Here is a 23267-nt window from a genome sequence, read left to right as displayed (position 1 = left end):
TGCAGGAAGATCTGCAGCGGATAGGCACTTGGTGCAGGGAGTGGCAACTGACCCTTAACATAGACAAATGTAATGTATTGCGAATACATAGAAAGAAGGATCCTTTACTGTATGATTATATGATAGCGGAACAAACACTGGTAGCAGTTACTTCTGTAAAATATCTGGGAGTATGCGTGCGGAACGATTTGAAGTGGAATGATCATATAAAATTAATTGTTGGTAAGGCGGGTACCAGGTTGAGATTCATTGGGAGAGTGCTTAGAAAATGTAGTCCATCAACAAAGGAGGTGGCTTACAAAGCACTCGTTCGTCCTATACTTGAGTATTGCTCATCAGTGTGGGATCCGTACCAGATCGGTCTGACGGAGGAGATAGAGAAGATCCAAAGAAGAGCGGCGCGTTTCGTCACAGGGTTATTTGGTAACCGTGATAGCGTTACGGAGATGTTTAATAAACTCAAGTGGCAGACTCTGCAAGAGAGGCGCTCTGCATCGCGGTGTAGCTTGCTCGCCAGGTTTCGAGAGGGTGCGTTTCTGGATGAGGTATCGAATATATTGCTTCCCCCTACTTATACCTCCCGAGGAGATCACGAATGTAAAATTAGAGAGATTAGAGCGCGCACGGAGGCTTTCAGACAGTCGTTCTTCCCGCGAACCATACGCGACTGGAACAGGAAAGGGAGGTAATGACAGTGGCACGTAAAGTGCCCTCCGCCACACACCGTTGGGTGGCTTGCGGAGTATCAATGTAGATGTAGATGTAGATGTAGAAACCATGGGTAACTCTCGCCGGAACCACTGCAACCCGCTATCATGCTTCACAGACGGAAACAGACTCTCTGTATTGTAGGCAGCCCATGGTGTTTTCCATATCTGAATAGGCTCTATGATTACGAAGATGTTGATTAAGCAGACCACATGAAATGATTTTGTTAGTCATTGGTCCCGATTTTGTTCTTCTTGCACTGATGCAGCCTTTTATGTGCATTTAGTGCGGGATAACTGCATAGTTCACGCAGCTTTTATTGACACTGTGCTCTCTTGATGGAAATCTAATTCCACAGTTATTTTCGTTGGAGTAGTCTTCTCGTTACAAGCAATAATCCTGTTAAATTAGGTCGCGTTTTCGTCGGTAAACTTACTTTTTCTCACGTTAATATGGTTAGTGTGTGAGTGGTCCCGTTAAGCCCTTGTATGCTCTCTCGATAGAATATATTCCGACGGTGTCAGGGGTGGATTACTTAAGCGGGTATCTATAATTTGGTTTTCCGATTTGATGAGCTGGAAAATAACCTCCATATATGTTGCAGTACATTGAAACAAATGACGACAATATGCCACAGATTCTTGATACAAGAAGTTCGTTAGCGGGGTTATTATATAAAGACAAAATGGACGGATAAATGGGTTCTAGCGTCCCGACGACGATTAAGTCATTAGAGACGGAGCATAAGCTGTTGCAGGTTGGCTATTTAACGGCTTCCAGGAGCAACAAAAATTACATTTTCAAAACTTCATATAAACAGTGACCGAATTTAAAAATTTAAAATGCTCTCATAATCTACTCATTAAGTCAAGTAGTAGTTATATAAACCGTGCATATATCTTGGGGCAATGTAATTCACCGTGTGCAAACACAAAGACTAAATTCGCCCAGTATTTGAGAATGAAAGCACTTAGCGTCTTCCAACAAACTTTAAAAGTAATTTAAATTCTCTTATAAAGTTTTCTCGTTTACATGCTTAACGTCAGTTACCTCATACATTAACTCATTTGTAATGAGAAATTTGAAGCTGTTTTATACATGGAAGTTAGGTTCTTTAAGGAATAGGGAGTTTGCTGGTCAATATCTAATGATGCTTAGGTCTGACGAGCGGAACCGCTAACAATGAATCAAATAGTGGGCGACCTCCGATTATTTTATCTGACTAATCATTGAAAAGATCGTTGCGTCCACGACTGGCGATGCATACGGTTGCTGTAATTAGAATACTTAGTCGTTACTTTCCCCGACTCCCCAGCCTGTCCTCAATAATTTTCCGCGGTCGTTTTCAGTTTAACGTTGTCGCCATGTTCAATTCTCTAATTTCGTACGTAGCTTATATCTCCACTTACAGTTTCCCTCATATCAGTCATTTTACTAACAAGGAACGCGTTGAGTGCGAAGTCGCAAGTTCAATTTTTAGTAAGGCTCATTTGGAAGAGTTGTGTTGAGGAAAAATATCAGCCGCTATTGACTCATCATATGCATCAGGAGGACGACAGAAAATGAGTTTCCAGGAGGTGCAGAGATCAACCTTATATGGAATGCATGTATTACACTTCACAAAATGGACATCGTCGACATTCAAGAAATGTTCAAAACTAGCCATTAACTTGCTCCATGAACAGTGAATGAAAAATGGCACGCCATAGTGATCAAGTTCGAAGGCGACCCCTTGGGAGTTACAAACTGTGGAGCAGAGCTTCTGCGAAGTTTGGAAGATAGGAGACGAGGTACTGGCGCAGATTATAGCTGTGAGGACGGGTCGTGAGTCGTGCTTTGGCAGCTCAGTGGTAGAGCACTTGCCCGCGAAAGGCAAAGGTCGCGAGTTCGAGTCGCAGTGTGCCTTCGGCAGGGCAGCAGTGCGCACCGCGCTCGGCCGTCCACGCCGCTGCGCGCGCGGAGTGTTTGTTTACTTCCCCGACACCGCGCTTTTCAGTCGAACGAGCTATAATGGCCAACTCTTACAGGAAGAACACTCTTAAGTTCACCTTCTCAAATGAATACGCACGACCCAAAGCACTGTCCGTCGAACGCTTCCTACGCGAAGATGTGAAGATCCCCCGTGACGATCTCATCGGCATACACCTGTCGATCATTACCAGCGTCGTTTATGTTAAGATGACTTCCGACGCTGCCTGCAACGTGATTATTCAACAGACGCGACATGGACTAAAATTTCGACACTCAGACGGCAACGTCGGGCCTGTGGATGTCGACCATGCAGGACTTGGCCTTCGAACGATCCGTGTATTCGAACTGCCTTTCGAGGTGAATGAAGATGAAGCCATCGCGGCGCTAAGCTCGTACGGAAAAGTCCAGAGTCACGTAGCCGAGACATGGGCACAGTTTACGACGCATCCGGTGCTTAATGGTGTGAGACAAGTCCGAATAGATCTCAAACGGCACGTACCATCGTACATTTTTATCGGCGGCTGTCGTGCGGTGGTCATTTACGATGGACAACCGCGAACTTGTTCCGGTTGTGGCAAAGACGGCCACGTCCGTAATGAATGCCTGCAACGCCGCATCACACAACTACGGCACGACGATACGAACACCGACAGAACCACAACCACCCTTCCAATCACCTATGCGGCGACACTGCACGTCCAGCCCTCACACGACGCCATTCATGAGCGTCTCTGTGGGCCGATACACCCAGAGGCGTCCCAGCACCTTGACACCGGCAATGCCGCCCGTGAACATAACCTACAGCCGGACACACCCACACTAGCAGATCACACTAGCGAGAGTGTTATGGAGAATGAAGACCGCATCACAGCACCCGCGGCTTTTGTACCGGAGCGACGTGAATCTCTTCCTTCCTCAGACACCGAAACTCATTGCCGGAAGTAAAAGTCGCCCAAACGACGAAAAAACGCCGCAAGACATCAGAATCGACCATTGAGCCCCCTCCGCCGCAGGACGAAGAGATGGCACATAACTCTGACGGAGTACATGATAACTCTTTCTTCTCTGCCACGGAGACGCGTCATGCACAAGACGGTGAGCCGCCTAAATGAGATCGTGAGCAAGCCCCGCGCCCAGAAGTCATGGAACATAGCACGCCCGTCGTCACCGACGCAATTGAGCCGACTCGGCCAGCGCTGCCACCTCTCACCGATGTCAAAACTGACGGACATTTTTCATGGGCGGATGACACGGATTTACCACATCCATCTGATGCGGAAATGAGATCGTTGCTCCGTTAGACCAGCACTAAAATGGGGGATGTTCCTACGACGACTCCTGCGACTTCTATGGACATCAACCACGACAATCTTCACGAGCTAAAAACCTATCAACAGCACGGATCCCCCATCAGGCGTACCGAATAGCTACTATCAATACTAATAATATCGGCTCCCACGTTAAACTTCAACTGCTCCGTGACACACTAAGAGCAGCGGACATCGACATCGCCCTGTTACAAGAACTGAGGACAGCAACTTGGTCCGGGTATTATGGATACGTATCACGTCTTTATTCCTCGGCAGATACGATCGTCTCATCGTTGGTGGAGATTTCAACTGTGTTCTCAAGCGTACAGACCAATACCCTCATTTCACCACATGTTCGGAACTTCGCTTCCTCGTCCGCCGCCTTCGTCTCCTCGGCACTTGGAGAGTGGTACACGGCGACCGCCCGGGGTATACACACATCACGAGCCACTCCGCCAGCCGACTCGATAGAATATAAATCTCTGATGCTCTAAAATCCGTTCTCTTCGACGCGGAACGTTGGCCGTCTGCCTTTTCGAATCATGACATCTACATCTGTACCATGAACCTGCGTAGGCAATCTGTATGGCGCATCGCAGGACCTTGGAAACTCAACGTCACGCTACTGTGGGACCCTGAATGTCGACAACAGGTCACCGACACGTGGCACACATATGTTCAACGCATGATGTGTTACGAGACCACACTGCAGTGTTGGTTACTGTGCGCCAAACCGGCTTGTATTTCGCCCCCTTCCACACCTCGAGACGACCTCCCACTCTACCACAGGTGAGGGGTCAGCCTCAATGTGGAAAGTATCCCAGGGAGCCACAGCCGTAGTCCGATCGGGGTATGCGTGGGACGAGCTGGCCGTCCCCGACAAACCCCCATCCGGAACCCCGTAGTGATGCCCAATGGTAACAGCCTCAAGTTGTGTGACCGAAGCCAACACTGCCTGAAGCTGGGAGCGAAGGGATGCCAACTCAGCCCGCATCCGAACACAGCAGACGCAGTCCGTATCCATGCTAAATACTGTTGAGCAAAGAACGTCTAAAATAATCTACAGAGAGCACAAATAATTCGACACAAAATTTAAATGGTTAATAAAATACAAGACTGCCTAGTAAATTCAGTAATGCTGCTACTTGAGCACTGCTGACACACTGCTCGGCAGCAGAAGGCTAACTGCAACCAGTGGTCGTCAAAATTTTTGCTCCAGAGCCAATACTAATATTGTGGGAGTTATGCCGAAACGTATATGTACCGATCTCACATCCTTAAAAAGAAGTATGGGGAGGAAATTGGTCATGTGACGTACATGTACAGACAAACAATGGGTTGCAGTTTCAGAAAAAAATGTATGTTTTATTCAAGAGAAAGGCCTTCACGAATTGAGCAAGTGAATAACGCGTTAGTTCACGGCTGTCTCCGTTGCAAGCTATTATTCGGCTAAGCACTGCTTCATATACTTGTTGGATGCCTTCCTGAGGGATATCATACCAAATTCTGTCCAATTGGCTCGTTAGATCATCAAAATTCCCCAGCTGGCTGGAGCGCTCTGCCCATAATGCTCGAAACGCTCTGTTGAGAGATCGGCGACCTTGCTGGCCAAGGTAGCGTTTGGCAGTCTTCAAGACAAACAGTGGAAACTCTCTCCGTGTGCGAGCAAGCGTTACTTTGCTGAAATGTAAGCCCACGATGGCTTGCCTTCAAGGGCCACTAAACGGAGCGTAGAATATCGTCGACGTACCACCACTGTGCTGTAAAGTTACTCCGGATGACAACCAAAGGGGTCCCGCTATTAAAAGAAATGGCATCCCAGTGCGTCACTCCCGGTAGTGGGACCGTATTGGGGGCGCCTCCAGATACGTTTTCGCTGTTCAGTGGAGCTCAGCTGGAAGCGAGTCTCGTCACTGAAGGCAACTGTACTCCAGTCAATGAGACTCCAGGGCGAAGACGTATCTGAAGGCGTCCAAGAGAGGTGTGGAATACTAACCCAATGTCGCCTGCCATACGGCCCGACAAACGAGAGTGACGGTCTGGAGTGTCATTTTTTTCCACAGCAGGGCACCTTTGCTTTTCGTCCGCGGCATTCTAACACCGCAGCGCTGCGTCAGTGATATTCCACGTTTTGTTGCCCTTCACGGTAAGCTATCCTGGGCTTATATTTCAGCACGATATTGCTCGCCTGCACACGGCGAGAGTTTCTACTGTTTGTCTTCGTGCCTGCCAAACCCTACCTTGGCCGCCAAGGTCGTGGGATGCCTCCCCAGTTGAGATGATTTGGATAATTATGGGCAGGGCACTCCGAACAGTTCGGGATTTTGAATATCTAACGCACCAACTGGACAGAATTCGGCATGACGTCTCTCGGGATGACATCCTATAACATTCTCAAGCAATGCCGAGCCGAATAACTGCCTGCAAAGGGGCAGAGGTGGACCAACGTGTTATTTACTTGCTCAAATTGTGAAGCTCTTTTCTCCATCTCTGAATCATCTAATTTTTCTGAAATTGTAATCCTTTGTTTGTCCGTTCATGAACATCACATATATTGGTTTCCGTCCCATTCGGATAATGCCCTCGTGGTGCGTCGTTTTTCTTGTCTTAGAGTGTATTATTAATGGGTAACCTACATAAATTATCATGCTATGAGCACTCAAAACTCTAGCTGTAATAAAGGCGCGAGAAGTTGGTCGCCCAACCGCAAGAACCGATCGTTAAAGTCGACACAATTCAGAACACTTCGTGGCCACAGTTCCCTGTTTCAGATTGCTGCCACCCTCACTGACCCCAATGTTGTGACACTGTAATTGTCTGGCAAGTGTTGTGCTATCTGTATGCGCTGGTGATTAATTGATTAATAATTGTAATTGTCCTTATACGTAAATGCATTACACTATACGAACAGGATCACAAACTTTTACTCAATATTTTGAATGTCATTTTTATCCTGGCAAGGATTATGTGATTATTTTGGCTGATAATGTCAATGTCATGTCATGTACAATGTTCATTTCCCAATGGTGGTGATGCGATCCAAGACGGCAGGACCCCTGCTCACACAGCTCGCATCGTCCAGGACTGGTTTTGTAAGCACGAGCATGACTTGTTCCAACTCCTCTGGCCGCCATAGTCACCAGGTTTCCATACTATTGAGTCTCTGTGGTGTACTTTGGAGGAAAGGGTGCACGACCGCTACCCACTTCCAGCACTGTCAGCTGAACTTGCCACCATTTTGCAGGAGGACTGGTTTAAGATTCTCTTAAAAACAATTCACGACTTGTATTTATTCATTCCGAAACACCCGGAAGCTGGTTTGAATGCCAACGGATTTCGTACGCCGTATTTGATACAGTAATATGTAGTGTTTTTGGTGGTTCCATATTTTTGGCCACACCCAGTATTTAATAGTCAATGATTGATTTTGAGTTTCCCGTCTTAGCTGCCTCGTCGTGTATTCTGTTAAAGCCACGGTACATAACTGAGTGCACTTCGAACCAATACAAGTAATTTTCTTAAAAAAGGAACTGCACTTTCCCGGAATTGTCTCAAAGAATATGTCGAGTCCAGCCCACTCGTCTCTTACAGGGCGCCCAAAGGATGCTGCCTTCTCGGATAGCTATACAATAATTCAAGCAGATCACATGAATAGTTTTTATTACAATAAAGAAGATTGATAAGTCTTAACTTTGATTTACGAGAGCGTGTAGCAAGCGATGGGCGACATGCAATCGATCAGTGTCCCCTGCTGTACACAATGTTCATGCAAGTTTGTCACACAGTTTGTGGATCACTAATAACAGCTATCGTAGTGCTCTCTTCTAAGGCGTGGTTTCTATTGGCGTCCGTCTTCTACTGTCCGCCGAGGCTGGCAGGAGCGGCGCTTATATTCTCTTCTTCCAGAGGCCCCTCCTGTCGTGGTGAGGTCCTAGTCAGCGGGCTAATGGCTGACGTCGTCTCACAGCATCCTCTACTCTTCCGTTCTTCATCTTCGTGCCGCCGCCCCTTGTTACGCCGGAACAGAATAGGTTTTTCATTATCCATCCCTGCTATTCATTTCACTTGTCTATTCAATTTCATAACACTTAGCAATATTAGACTTAGGTACTTTGTGAATGTGATAAGCACCAGAAAATCAGATCAGTCGTTTTCTTTCTCTTGTTTTTCGGCATCTTCTTACATTTGCCACATTTGATGAGACCTGTCATTCAGTTGTTCGAACAGTCCACGGGTATACTGCCGGCTCATAGTGTCCAACGGGCACAATATTTCGGCGATCACACATGTCGCCATCGTCAGGTGCGCTGACGAACTGAGTTCCTGAGGGCGGGCGGCCATCTTAAATCCCCTTCCCTTGCGAGGCGTTCTCTCCGCGCCCGCGGCCGCGCGTCGGCGGTCGCTGAGACGCTGGCGTCGGCGTCGGCGTCTGTGGTGGCGTCGTTGTAATTGCCTCGTTCGCCCTGGTCGCCCGTTCGTTTCCTTTGCTGAGTGTCTTTTTAATTAGACTCAGTGCTGGTTCCCATGACCTGCTGAGGTTGTAGCAGCAATCTCGGTTGATGAGTCCGTCCCTGGTACGAATTTCGATAGTCTCTCTAACGACACTGTCCCAGTATTTAGATGTCTGTACCAAGACCCTGGTATGTTGGTAGTCCATTTCGTGATTTTTCGATCAAACAGTGCTCTGCGACCGCCGAGTTGTTGGTGTACCCAAGTCGATTGTGCCTCTGATATTCTCGGTAACGATGTTCGATGGTGCGCACTGTCTGTCCAATATAAGTCTTCCCACATTGACACGGAATCTGGTATATGCCGGCCTTCCGGAAACCGAGATCGTCTTTGACACTTCCCAATAATGCTCGCGTTTTATTTGGTGGGTAAAAGACAGTTCCTACTCGGTGTTTCCTCCATATTCGTCCTACTTTCCCCGATAGTGCACCAGTAAACCGTATATAGACAGTGGTTATCTCTTTCTCCGTGTTCTCCGTGACTTCTTCCGTCTCCACACAGTGTACTGTAGAAGTGGGGCGGAGAGCCATTTCGAGAACCATTCCGAGAACCCGTTTTTCCGGAATACAGTTTAGAGATGTCATTCAGTTCATTGCGCATAAATATTTTGCAAGTGATCCTACATTTTCTTAGAGAGTTTCAAGGAAAGAAGGAAAAGGCTTTACAGAGAAAATTGTGTCCGTATACAGCGAGGCAGCAAGCCGTAGATGTTCCTTTTAACGTAATATATGGTTTCTTCAAGATTTCAAAGATGAAGTGATCAATTAAATATCATATTTTAAGGTAGTGCACACTGCCTGGCAACAAAAGTGAAGCACCCAGAAGGACAAGAGGAAGGAAATGGAACTTCACCGTTTGAGAGGGCTAGTGATATTAAAAAATGAGTCAAATGTACAAAGAACAGTTCGAACCGACTTATAAGTGTAACCTTGCGCCCGCTCTAGCCTGGACACATCCACTGATTAGATTGTAAAGGGTGTTATAAAGCCGTTGCTGGTCACACACAAGTATTGCCAACAGATGTGGGGATTTTGCTGACAACATCAGTACCTCAACATCACGCAGATAGCTCATAACGTGCCATGCACAGTCGACCAAATGGCACCACGATACTGTCGCCCGAGAGTGTAGCGTATTTCACCTTGTCAATTTATATTTGTGCATCGTTTTTTGATAGACTTGTGAAAAGGACAAAAGCATTCAACATTCTTGTGCAGCCATCCTCTGCAGCCACAACTGGTGGAATAACAGATGCACGTGACATAGCGCTACAGAGGATCTCCCTGACGCTTCCTACAACCCAGTCCGCATCAGCGTCGCTACAGCCTGTTAAATCCTACCTGTCGTGTCTGGTCTGCACTCGTGCTGACACTGCATTCCAACTGATAGCACGAACGCCATCTTTGAATTAAAATAGAGGCGGTGGAAGAGGTAGGTTGGACAGCAAATAAGTATCCTACGCGTCTGGTAAACGACTATATTGTTGAGATCCAGTTAAGTTTTTGTAATCAGTAACAGTATCAAATCAAAGATATATGTGCAGCGCAGCACAATTCATGGAGCCTTCGCGGAAGAGGTTGCTCAGCCAGCAACCATCACGATCTGGCGAGAACAAGGAGATGCGAGTATTATTTCTAACTTTTTAACAGACCGTGACGTCAGACACATCACCTTTCTAATACACATAGTAATACTGATATTTAGTGCTCCACACTTGTATTTCATGTGTAAAACTCACCCAGACCCTTCTTGTAATAATTTTGTGATTACTCTGTATATTACAAAGCGTATATATTTTTTGGTGGACTCTTTCCTTTCCCCCCACTCTTTAGGGCCAGGGAAGATTCCAGCCAGTCGTTGCTAAAGAGTGTCTTCCCGTTAAACTGCCTCTTACTTCTTAGTTTTGATGGAAGTATTCCTACGCTAAGCTTCCAGAACATTCGAAACCCCTTGCTTTCGCCCCTCTTTGGATCCTCGCTTCAACACGCGTGAATAACTCGAGTCCTCAGCGGACCCGCCTCACCCACCAGTGTGGCAATGGTCGAATATGGTTGCTGCCCGCCTCCCTCAATTCTTATGGGCTACTCAATCAAAATTCACATAACTCGTGAACGAAACGGTTGATTTGGACGCGATCTTCATCACTTAATTGTAGAATACATAAGCATATACGTATACAGGGTGTTACAAAAAGGTACGGCCAAACTTTCAGGAAACATTCCTCACACACAAATAAAGAAAAGATGTTATGTGGACATGTGTCCGGAAACGCTTACTTTCCATGTTAGAGCTCATTTTAGTTTCGTCAGTATGTACTGTACTTCCTCGATTTCATACGGGATACTCTGCCTGTGCTGCTAGAACGTGTGCCTTTACAAGTACGACACAACGTGTGATCCACGCACGATGGACCTCCTGCACATTTCAGTCGAAGTGTTCGTACGCTTCTCAACAACAGATTCGGTGACCGATGGATTGGTAGAGGCGGACCAATTCCATGGCCTCCACGCTCTCCTTACCTCAACCTTCTTGACTTTCATTTATGGGGGCATTTGAAAGGTCTTGTCTACGCAACCCCGGTACCAAATGTAGAGACTCTTCGTGCTCGTATTGTGGACGGCTGTGATACAATACGCCATTCTCCAGGGCTGCATCAGCGCATCAGGGATTCCATGCGACGGAGGGTGGATGCATGTATCCTCGCTAACGGAGGACATTTTGAACATTTCCTGTAGCAAAGTGTTTGAAGTCACGCTGGTACGTTCTGTTGCTGTGTGTTTCCATTCCATGATTAATGTGATTTGAAGAGAAGTAATAAAATGAGTTCTAACATGGAAAGTAAGCGTTTCCGGACACATGTCCACATAACATATTTTCTTTCTTTGTGTGTGAGGAATGTTCCCTGAAAGTTTGGCCGTACCTTTTTGTAACACCCTGTATAGGATGTGTTCCAGCGCAAATTATTATTTCCTTTAATCGATTACGTAACGTTATCTTTCGGAAATGAATGCGGCCAGTGAAACAGCATATCACTGCCACATCTCAAGAAGTAACACGTAAGAACGCAGGATGTCTATGGCATACCATTGTGCCATCAAATATCTCTCAATCTCTACCAGTTGTGACCTGAAGTCATACATGATGGTTCCGCACACCATGATGCCAGGGGTAACGCAGCAGTGCCTGCCTACGACATTGGAACAATGCGGTCTTTCCTGAGGTAGCCGGCATACTAGCCCACCTTGGTCATGTGCAGTAGTGCAGAAACGCGATTCATTACTGAACACAGTGCCACCATTTATCAACAGTCCATGCTTCCCGGTCAGGGTACCACTCCAAATGCAACCGTTTGTGTGGTGGTCTTAAAGGCAGCCTAGGCGTGGGACTGTTGCTGATCACTAACCAACGGTGCGGGGCGACACAAAACGTTGCAGGGAATCCATTACTTATTCTCAGATGGCAGGTCCAGAGGTGAAGGGGTTACGATTTGATTGTTCCTGGCGATCTTCGCTTGTGGTGGTCAGAAGTGGCAGACTGGAAGCTTGACGACTAGTCTGCCTGCCCTCATTTGCCATGCAGTACAACATCGGGCCACTGTCACATTCGAGTGCACCAAAAACTTTGATATTGCGCGATATGACCAGCTGGCTAAAAGAGAGTCACACAATGAAGCCCCTTTTAAGCTCTGCCAGCAGCTGATAACACTGCCTCGCAGGAGTACGCGGCATCTCCGTGTCCTTCACAGTGACCCCGTAACGTCTGGCGCTGTTAACGCCCTTTGTATACTCTACCAGGCCTGGTAACAACATGAACACAAACAAGACCAATGTTCTCTGGTGGTCGTTCTACCGGTCACACAGAATTGCAACTTCAATTACCTACACGCCCACCAATGGCGTGTACACGATCGAAGTTAAGATTCGTCCATGTCTTCGGGGTGCTTCACTAATTTTGTCAGCCAGTGTATTTACAGAGAAAAGTAAACTAAAAAATTATACGTGAAATGTTTTTTGACGAATCGTTAGAGACGATACAGAATTTCGTATAGGGAAAGATGGTGAAGTCAACTTTCGGTCACCAGAGTGGACAGATTCAGATAATTAGATGATATTATTGGACTGGCGAGGATAAATCGGAAAGCAATCAAAGAAAGAACTGCAAAAGTCCAAGGGTGTTCAAATTCACTTGGAACCAGAATAACGCCAGGAGCGAGGCGCTGCAGACGGCACCACGTCTCCCACCACTGACGAGGCATCGGACTCCGGCCACCTGTACCCGAGCCGCCGCGGCCCCAGGCAGGCGGTTCGGTCGTGCATGCGAGCCGTCCCCATTGCCTACCCTACAACCTCGATCGTGAACGAAGCCACGCCTTGCCTACAGATTTGCCGGCCGGAGTGGCCGAGCAGTTCTAGGCGCTTCAGTCTGGAACCTCGCCACCGCTACGGTCGCAGGTTCGAATCCTGCCTCGGGCATGGACGTGTGTGACGTCATTAGGTTAGTTAGGTTTAAGTAGTTCTAAGTTCTATGGGACTGATGACCTCAGCAGTTAAGTCCCATAGTGCTCAGAGCCATTTGAACCATTTGAACAGATTTCTGATATGCACTGGAATTTTTGCTGGTGTTGACGGTTTGCATGGTCTTGTGTGTTCGTGACCAAATACTCTGTCATTGTGTGTTTTTCTGCGTTCAGTTAATTCGGCTAGTGGCGATATTACATCATAATTTTGTTGCTAAGAGACAAATATTTTACACAACTGACACTAAGGGAAGTGGTGGCAGATCTCAAATTCAAAAAAAAAAATATATTGGAGAAAATCATACAACTAAAATGTGGAAACGTGAAAACTATATTTGGATGAACAACAAATCAAACGAAGCTTATCAAGTCCCAAAATATATGACAAACACAATGAAGAAAGGAAGTTTACTCATTCGTATTGAAATGAATGAAAACAACGCTCACGAAATTCTGGACTTTGGATTATTGGGAACGAATCAGAAACGACTGGCTATCGTAAACTCATGAAGACATAAACGAAATTGGCGTACATGAAAAAAATCTTTCAAGACAACACAATTTCGAGTAGTAATTAGCAATCAGTAAATTGCTGTGAAGTTTCGTCGACTAGATACAAATAGGATAGAAGAACGTAAGAATAACACAACGGACAGATCAGAGATATTGGGAGGAAAAGAACTGGGCACAACGAATAGAAAAAAATAATTCGAAGTAAAATGTCTTCGGCGTTCTGATACACGATTGTGCAACCGCCTTAAATGATAAGAGAAGAGGGCGTGAATCCTGTATCACTTTGGGACTGCAACTGCTGTGTTTGGATGCAGGCTGAGTTGGCATCCCTTCGCTCCCAGCTTCAGGCAGTGTTGGCTTCGGTCACACAGCTTGAGGCTGTTGCCAATGGGCATCACTGTGGGGGTCCGGATGGGGGTTTGTCGGGGACGGCCAGCTCGTCCCACGCATCCCCCGATCGGACTACGACTGTGGTTGCCCGGGATACTGCCCGCATTGAGGCTGATCCCTCACCTGTGGTAGAATGGGAGGTCGTCTCAAGGTGTGGCAGGGGGCGAAAGACATTCTGGACGGCTGAACGGAAGGCCTCTCCAGTTTGTCTGACGAACCGGTTTCAGGCTCTGTCTCACGCTGATACTGATCTTCAGCCTGACATGGGTGCTTGCCCCTCAGTCTGCAAGATCCGGGCGGTCGCAGAGGGTGGGCTTACTGGTAGTTGGGAGCTCCAACGTCAGGCGCGTAATGGGGCCCCTTAGGGATATGGCAGCAAGAGAGGGGAAGAAAACCAATGTGCACTCCGTGTGCATACCGGAGGGAGTCATTCCAGATGTGGAAAGGGTCCTTCCGGATGCCATGAAGGGTACAGGGTGCACCCATCTGCAGGTGGTCGCTCATGTCGGCACCAATGATGTGTGTCGCTATGGATCAGAGGAAATCCTCTCTGCCTTCCGGCGGCTATCTGATTTGGTGAAGACTGCCAGTCTCGCTAGCGGGATGAAAGCATAGCTCACCCACCATTTGCAGCATCGTCGACAGGACTAACTGCGGACCTTTGGTACAGAGCCGAGTGGAGGGTCTGATTCAGAGGCTGAGACGGTTCTGCGACCGTGTGGGCTGCAGATTCCTCGACTTGCGCCATAGGGTGGTGGGGTTTCGGGTTCCGCTGGATAGGTCAGGAGTCCACTACACGCAACAAGCGGCTACACGGGTAGCAGGGGTTGTGTGGCGCGGGCTGGGCTGTTTTTTAGGTTAGATGGCCTCGGGCAAGTACAGAAAGGGCAACAGCCTCAACAGGTGCGGGGCAAAGTCAGGACATGCGGGGACCAAGCAGCAATCGGTATTGTAATTGTAAACTGTCGAAGCTGCGTTGGTAAAGTACCGGAACTTCAAGCGCTGATAGAAAGCACCGAAGCTGAAATCGTTATAGGTACAGAAAGCTGGCTGAAGCCGGAGATAAATTCTGCCGAGATTTTTACAAAGGTACAGACGGTGTTTAGAAAGGATAGATTGCATGCAAATGGTGGTGGAGTAGTACGTCGCTGTTAGTACTAGTTTACCCTGTACTGAAGTAGAAGTGGATAGTTCCTGTGAATTATTATGGGTGGAGGTTACACTCAACAACCGAGCTAGGTTAATAATTGGCACCTTTTACCGACCTCCCGACTCAGCAGCATTAGTGGCAGAACAACTGTGAGAAAATTTGGAGAACATTTCATATAAATTTTCTCAGCATGTTATAGTCTTAGGTGGAGATTTCAATTTACCAGATATAGACTGGGACACTCAAATGTTTAGGACGGGTGGTAGGGACAGAGCATCGAGTGACATTATGCTGAGTACACTATCCGAAAATTACCTCGAGCAATTAAACAGAGAACCGACTCGTGGAGATAACATCTTGGACCTACTGGTAACAAACAGACCCGAACTTTTCGACTCTGTATGTGCAGAACAGGGAATCAGTGATCATAAGGCCGTTGCAGCATCCCTGAATATGGAAGTTAATACGAATATAAAAAAAGTAAGGAAGGTTTATCTGTTAGGAAGAGTAATAGAAGGCAGATTTCAGACTACCTAACAGATCAAAACGAAAATTTCTGTTCCGACACTGACAATGTTGAGTGTTTATGGAAAAAGTTCAAGGCAATCGAAAAATGCGTTTTAGACAGGTACGTGCCGAGTAAAACTGTGAGGGACGGGAAAAACCCACCGTGGTACAACGGCAAAGTTGGGAAGCTACGGCGAAAGCAAAGAGAGCTTCACTCCAAGTTTAAACGCAGCCAAAACCTCTCAGACAAACAGAAGCTAAACGATGTCAAAGGTAGCGTAAGGAGGGCTACGCGTGAAGCGTTCAGTGAATTCGAAAGTAAAATTCTATGTACCGACTTGACAGAAAATCCTAGGAAGTTCTGGTCTTACGTTAAATCAGTAACTGGCTCGAAACAGCATATCCAGACACTCCGGGATGATGGTGGCATTGAAACAGAGGATGACACGCGTAAAGCTGAAATACTAAACACCTTTTTCCAAAGCTGTTTCACAGAGGAAGACCGCACTGCCGTTCCTTCTCTAAATCCTCGCACAAGCGAAAAAATGGCTGACATCGAAATAAGTGTCCAAGGAATAGAAAAGCAACTGGAATCACTCAACAGAGGAACGTCCACTGGACCTGACGGGATACCAATTCGATTCTACACAGAGTACGCGAAAGAACTTGCCCCCCTTCTACCAGCCGTGTACCGCAAGTCTCTAGAGGAACGGAAGGTTCCAAATGATTGGAAAAGAGCACAGGTAGTTCCAGTCTTCAAGAAGGGTCGTCGAGCAGATGCACAAAACTATAGATCTGTTGTAGAATTTTAGAACATGTTTTTTTCTCGAGTATCATGACGTTTTTGGAAACCCAGAATCTACTATGTAGGAATCAACATGGATTCCGGAAACAGCGATCGTGTGAGACCCAACTCGATTTATTTGTTCATGAGACCCAGAAAATATTAGATACAGGCTTCCAGGTAGATGCTATTTTCCTTGACTTCCGGAAGGCGTCCGATACAGTTCCGCACTGTCGCCTGATAAACAAAGTAAGAGCCTACGGAATATCAGACCAGCTGTGTGGCTGGATTGAAGAGTTTTCAGCAAACAGAACGCAGTATGTTGTTATCAATGGAGAGACGTCTACAGACGTTAAAGTAACCTCTGGCGTGCCACAGGGGAGTGTTATGGGACCATTGCTTTTCACAATATATATAAATGACCTAGTAGATAGTGTCGAAAGTTCCATGCGGCTTTTCGCGGATGATGCTGTAGTATACAGAGAAGTTGCAGCATTAGAAAATTGTAGCGAAATGCAGGAAGATCTGCAGCGGGTAGGCACTTGGTGCAGCGAGTGGCAACTGACCCTTAACATAGACAAATGTAATGTATTGCGAATACATAGAAAGAAGGATCCTTTATTGTATGATTATATGATAGCGGAACAAACACTGGTAGCAGTTACTTCTGTAAAATATCTGGGAGTATGCGTACGGTACGATTTGAAGTGGAATGATCATATAAAATTAATTGTTGGTTATGCGGGTACCAGGTTGAGATTCATTGGGAGAGTGCTTAGAAAATGTAGTCCATCAACAAAGGAGGTGGCTTACAAAACACTCGTTCGTCCTATACTTGAGTATTGCTCATCAGTGTGGGATCCGTACCAGATCGGGTTGACGGAGGAGATAGAGAAGATCCAAAGAAGAGCGGCGCGTTTCGTCACAGGTTTATTTGGTAACCGTGATAGCGTTACGGAGATGTTTAACAAACTCAAGTGGCAGACTCTGCAAGAGAGGCGCTCTGCATCGCGGTGTAGCTTGCTGTCCAGGTTTCGAGAGGGTGCGTTTCTGGATGAGGTATCGAATATATTGTTTCCCCCTACTTATACCTCCCGAGGAGATCACGAATGTAAAATTAGAGAGATTAGAGCGCGCACAGAGGCTTTCAGACAGTCGTTCTTCCCGCGAACCATACGCGACTGGAACAGGAAAGGGAGGTAATGACAGTGGCACGTAAAGTGCCCTCCGCCACACACCGTTGGGTGGCTTGCGGAGTTTAAATGTAGATGTAGATGTATTTACTGGTTCAAACTTTCTCTGTACTTTGCAAAACTGCAATACCTCGATTAAATAATTTTTTCATTTTTGTAACACTTTCATGTGTTTTTGACTCATCTCTCGAACTCAGAAACACAGATAATAATGAACATAATTAGACTCCGAAAGTAATGCCAGAGATATATACAAAACCATTCGACGTATGAAGAAAGGAAACGCGCCTGGACAGAGATTTCAATAGAACCCGGAGGAAAAGTTATACCAAAGGAATTTTCAAAATTATTTACAGTATTCGTAAAAAGACAAAAATGGTTCAGATGGCTCTGAGCACTATGGGACTCAACTTCTGAGGTCATCAGTCCCATTGAACTTAGATCTACTTAAACCTAACTAACCTAAGGACATCACACACATCCATGCCCGAGGCAAGATTCTAACCTGTGACCGTAGCGGTCGCTCGGTTCCAGACTGTAGCGCCTAGAACCGCTGGGCCACACCGGCCGGCTCGTAAAAATACAGTTCCCAGATTTGTAACTATTCTCTTTCGTAAGAAAGGGGACAGAGAAGACATAAAAACTGTTTACCTTGTAAGTAGGCTGTTTAGGTTTTTATATTGGTAACGTCACATAGCGCTCTATATGAAAATCACTGACTGTGCTGTGTGCAGTCTGTGGCTGGTTCGCATTGTTGAAAAATTCTCTATTGTAGTGGACAGTTGGATGTGAACAGCGCATAGCATTGCGCAGTTAGAGGTGAGCCGCCAGCAGTGGTGGATGTGGGGAGAGAAATGGCGGAGTTTTGAGAGCGGATGATCTGGACGTGTGTCCAGCAGAAACAGTACATTTGTAAGAATGGATGTCACGAACTGCTATATATATTATGACTTTTGAACCCTATTAAGGTAAATACATTGTTTGTTCTCTATCAAAATCTTTCATTTGCTAACTTTGCCTATCAGTAGTTAGTGCCTTCAGTAGTTAGAATCTTTTATTCAGCTGGCAGTATTGGCGCTCGCTGTATTGCAGTAGTTTGAGTAACGAAGATTTTTGTGAGGTAAGTGATTCATGAAAGGTATAGGTTATTGTTAGTCAGGGCCAATCTTTTGTAGGGATTATTGAAAGTCAGATTGCGTTGCGCTAAAAATATTGTGTGTCAGTTTAAGCACAGTCATTAATAATTGTTCTAAGGGGACGTTTCATATGTCGACTCTTAGCCGAGGATACCTCACTGATTTTTTTCTTGTAGTTTGTGTAATTAGTGTAGCTATTGTTTATTGCTAGCGCGAAATTATAGAGAGAATTTCCTTTTAGTTGTAGTTTTTCATTGTTAGTTAGTAAAACTGTGGCTGCATGCATGTAAATTTGCACCAAGTATTTTGCAGCTGCGCTTGCAATTAACTGGATATTATTTTCAGTGCTATGTTAATGTGTTTTCTTATTTTTGCTCTTCAAATTGTGCTTTTCTCATTATCGTGTGAAATACGTGATAATTATGGCATGTGAAAAACGTAACACTAGGCTCCAAAGTAAACTGAGAAATGACAGTGAAGACGAAAGCAGTGTGTTATTGCCACCGTGTAATGAATTAACTAATGTTCAAAGTAGTAATTGTGCATAGGGAAATGAAGCGGGCTGCAAGTAATGGTGTAGAAGGTGAAACAATTAGTGAACAGGGAAGCATTATCGATCGATCGGTCGGCAACAGCTCGCCTCAAGAATCCGAAATGACAGGATCCAATTTTGCAAATACTGTCGATTCAGGTTTTGCATCCTCACCGTTTTCTCAAATAAGTCAAGACACATTTTCTGCTTTTAAAAATGCGAAAATGGGCGGTTCAAATGCACTGCCAAATAGCACTGAGGAACATGTTTCAGACACCAGTGCATTGTTATTACAATTAATGCAACAAATGGGACAAAAGCTTCAAAAGCTAGACACAATGGAAGAAAATATTCAAAAGTTAGACACAATGGAACAAAATTAGAGACAAACACAGCAAAAGTTAGACATGATGGAACAAAATCAGAGACAAACACAGCAACAGCTTCAAAAGTTAGACTCAGTAGAACAAATGCTTGAACAAACACGTGAAGGTTTAACTGCTGAGTTACTTAAAATCGAATCGAAATGTCAATAAGTCTGTAATGACGTAAAAACACAAATTCGTGAGCATTTTCAACCTACTTTTTCTCAGTCATGAAACTGCATTACAGTATCACGAAGCAGCCATAAAAGAACTGCAAACTATCGCTCATGAAAATCACGACACATTGCAAGCTAAAATTGACTCCGTTGCATCTACCGATTCGGTTACGCATCTTGCAAAAACTCAAGGAAACTTAAAGGACACAGTAGATACGATTTCAACACAAATGGACACTCTGAAACGTGGTTCACTATCGGAGAAAGTAGCCGAACTTTCGGATCAGTTCCCTAACTTATCTACAAAGGTAGATGATGATCTGAATGACACAAGACCCGTAGCCTTCACTGACACAGAAGAGTATGAACAAATTAGAAAATTCAAACAAAATCAAAATAAAATCAATACACAGTACAAAAGAGAAATCCGGGAAGTACAAGATCAGTTGACGCAGGTAATACAAGAATTACATATTTCAGAGGACACTCACGCTCCAGTACGGGAAGATGGACATAGAAATACGGAACAGCCACAAAGTAATAACACAGGGCACTTCGGAAATTATGAAAGGAATTGGCAAGGTACACCGAATTTTGAGATGGAACCACCGAAAAGAAGTAACAATGACCGATATGCGACTCGCCGACACGATGATTTTGACTATAAGCTGTTCATTACTACACGTAAATTCAAAACATTTAAGAATTCTGGCAATGACATTCATCCAAAAGCATGGCTTCATCAGTTCTCGCCGGCTGGAGTGGCCGAGTGGTTATAGGCGCTACAGTCTGGAACCGCGCGACCGCTACGGTCGCAGGTTCGAATCCTGCCTCGGGCATGGATGTGTGTGATGTCCTTAGGTTAGTTAGGTTTAAGTAGTTCTAAGTTCTATGGGACTGATGACCTCAGAAGTTAAGTCCCATAGTGCTCAGAGCCATTTGAACCATTTGAACCATCAGTTCTCTCATTGTTTTCCTCCCAACTGGCCATTGGAGCACAGGTTAGAATTTATGTATGGCTACTTAGAGAATGAACCATCTGTAAGAATCGGTCATTCACGATTACCACAGTGAAGGAGAATTTTATCATGCCTTTCTATCAGCATATTGGTCGCAAGCTACTCAAGACCGAGTAAAACATAGCATCATAATGATGAAACATTTCGAACAATCTAAATTTTCCAATCTTGTCAAATATTTCGAAGACACATTACATAAGAATCAGTATCTTTCAAACCCATACAGCCCCTCAGAACTCATCCGCATTTGCTTAATCAAATTGCCTGAACATTTACGACATATTATTTTGGCAGGAAGTTGAAAAGACGACATTGAAGCTTTTCAGGTACTGTTACGAGAATTGGAAATTGACACTGACAATCGCAGAACGCGAAAACAGGAGCACAAAAATTACAGGTCACATCCGTGACAATTCCGCAATGACAGAAATAATAACTGAACACGACAAGGCTATTCTCACAACGTAAATCGTGACCAAAACAGACACCACCCGTATGACAACCGTTGGCAGAGTAGTAATAATTACAGCGAAAGATCACATCTCCGCGGTAATGACTACCACAGAGACAATCGAGAAACAGACAATATGGGAACCAAAACAATTATTATCATGGGAGACAGAATAACTTCAGACGCAACGGTCCCCTGTGCCGTTATGATTCCGGGAGAAATTCTCCACCACATGACCGACAAAAAGAAACTATGTAAACTACCGACAAAAAGACAGACCAGGAATCAATCAGAACTGGCGGGATTCAAACAGGGCAGGGCCCTCTCGACAAGGTGAATTTGTAGAAGTTAGATCTCCAAATCCCAATAACAACGCGCGCCAACAAAGAAACAGTCAATGACTCGCAGGCACCCACGTGCGCCGGCTGACTCAGGGAAAAATAACATACACGTTGTTGTGGTCTTCAGTCCTGAGACTGGTTTGATGCAGCTCTCCATGCTACTCTATCCTGTGCAAGCTTCTTCATCTCCCAGTACATACTGCAACCTACATCCTTCTGAATCTGCTTAGTGTATTCATCTCTTGGTCTCCCTCTACGATTTTTACCCTCCACGCTGCCCTCCAATACTAAATTGGTGATCCCTCGATGTCTCAGAACATGTCCTACCAAACGATCCCTTCTTCTAGTCAAATTGTGCAACAAGCTCCTCTTCTCCCCAATTCTATTCAATACCTCCTCATTAGTTATGTGATCTACCCACCTAATCTTCAGCATTCTTCTGTAACACCACATTTCGAAAGCTTTTCTCTTCTTGTCCAAACTATTTATCGTCCACGTTGCACTTCCATACATGGCTACACTCCATACAAATACTTTCAGAAATGACTTCCTAACACTTAAATCTATACGCGATGTTAACAAATTTCTCTTCTTCAGAAACGCTTTCCTTGCCATTGCCAGTCTACATTTTATATCCTCTCTACTTCGACCATCATCAGTTATTTTGCTCCCCAAATAGCAAAATTCCTTTACTACTTTAAGTGTCTCATTTCCTAATCTAATTCCCTCAGCATCACCTGACTTAATTCGATTACTTTCCATTATCCTCGTTTTGCTTTTGTTGATGTTCATCTTATACCCACCTTTCAAAACACTGTCCATTCCGTTCAACTGCTCTTCCAAGTCCTTTGCTGTCCCCGACAGAATTACAATGTCATCAGCGAACCTCAAAGCTTTTATTTCTTCTCCATGGATTTTAATACCTACTCCGAAGTTTTCTTTTGTTTCCTTTATTGCTTGCTCAATATACAGATTGAAGAACACCGGGGATAGGCTGCAACCCTGTCTCACTCCCTTCCCAACCACTGCTTCCCTTTCACACCCCTCGACTCTTATAACTGCCATCTGATTTCTGTACAAATTGTAAATAGCCTTTCGCTCCCTGTATTTTACCCCTGCCACCTTCAGAATTTGAAAGAGTGTATTCCAGTCAACATTGAAATGATAATTAAATGGACACCCTAGCTGCAAACAGGCGTTGATGTACTTCATTGGGGACATGCTGAAAATGTGTGCCCCGACCGGGACTCGAACCCGGGATCTCCTGCTTACATGGCAGACGCTCTATCCATCTGAGCCACCGTGGGCACTGAGGATAGTGCGACTGCAGGGACTTATCCCTTGCACGCTCCCCGTGAGATACACATTTCCAACATGTCCACACCACTACATTCGTAGTACGCCTAATAGATGTTTGCCCATCATACTCATTACTCGTGGCAGATTAGTCTACCAAGTCCCGTACGAGTTCGGGCATAGCGTGTGCGTTCGCACAAGAAGGTCAATGGCCGGGAAGCCATATTTAACTATATATGACGACAGTATCTGTTCCCGAAAGAACAGCTACCGTGGATGACCATACAGCTTTGCTAGAAATGAAATGATAATGAAATGGACACACAATGAAGTACATCAACGCCTGTTTGCAGCTAGGGTGTCCATTTAATTATCATTTCATTTCTAGCAAAGCTGCATG

At 45.4% G+C, this 23267-nt stretch overlaps 1 non-coding gene across 1 annotated transcript; it reads right to left on the bottom strand.

The window, feature by feature from the left end:
- Positions 1-22804: 22804 nt before the first annotated feature.
- On the bottom strand, positions 22805-22879 carry Trnat-ugu (transfer RNA threonine (anticodon UGU)). Its single transcript has one exon. It is a non-coding gene; the product is annotated as a tRNA-Thr (tRNA).
- Positions 22880-23267: the final 388 nt, after the last annotated feature.

The sequence above is a fragment of the Schistocerca serialis genome, chromosome 9 (assembly GCF_023864345.2).
Source record: "Schistocerca serialis cubense isolate TAMUIC-IGC-003099 chromosome 9, iqSchSeri2.2, whole genome shotgun sequence".
NCBI lineage: Eukaryota > Metazoa > Arthropoda > Insecta > Orthoptera > Acrididae > Schistocerca > Schistocerca serialis.
This window is presented reverse-complemented; position numbering and strand designations above follow the sequence as displayed.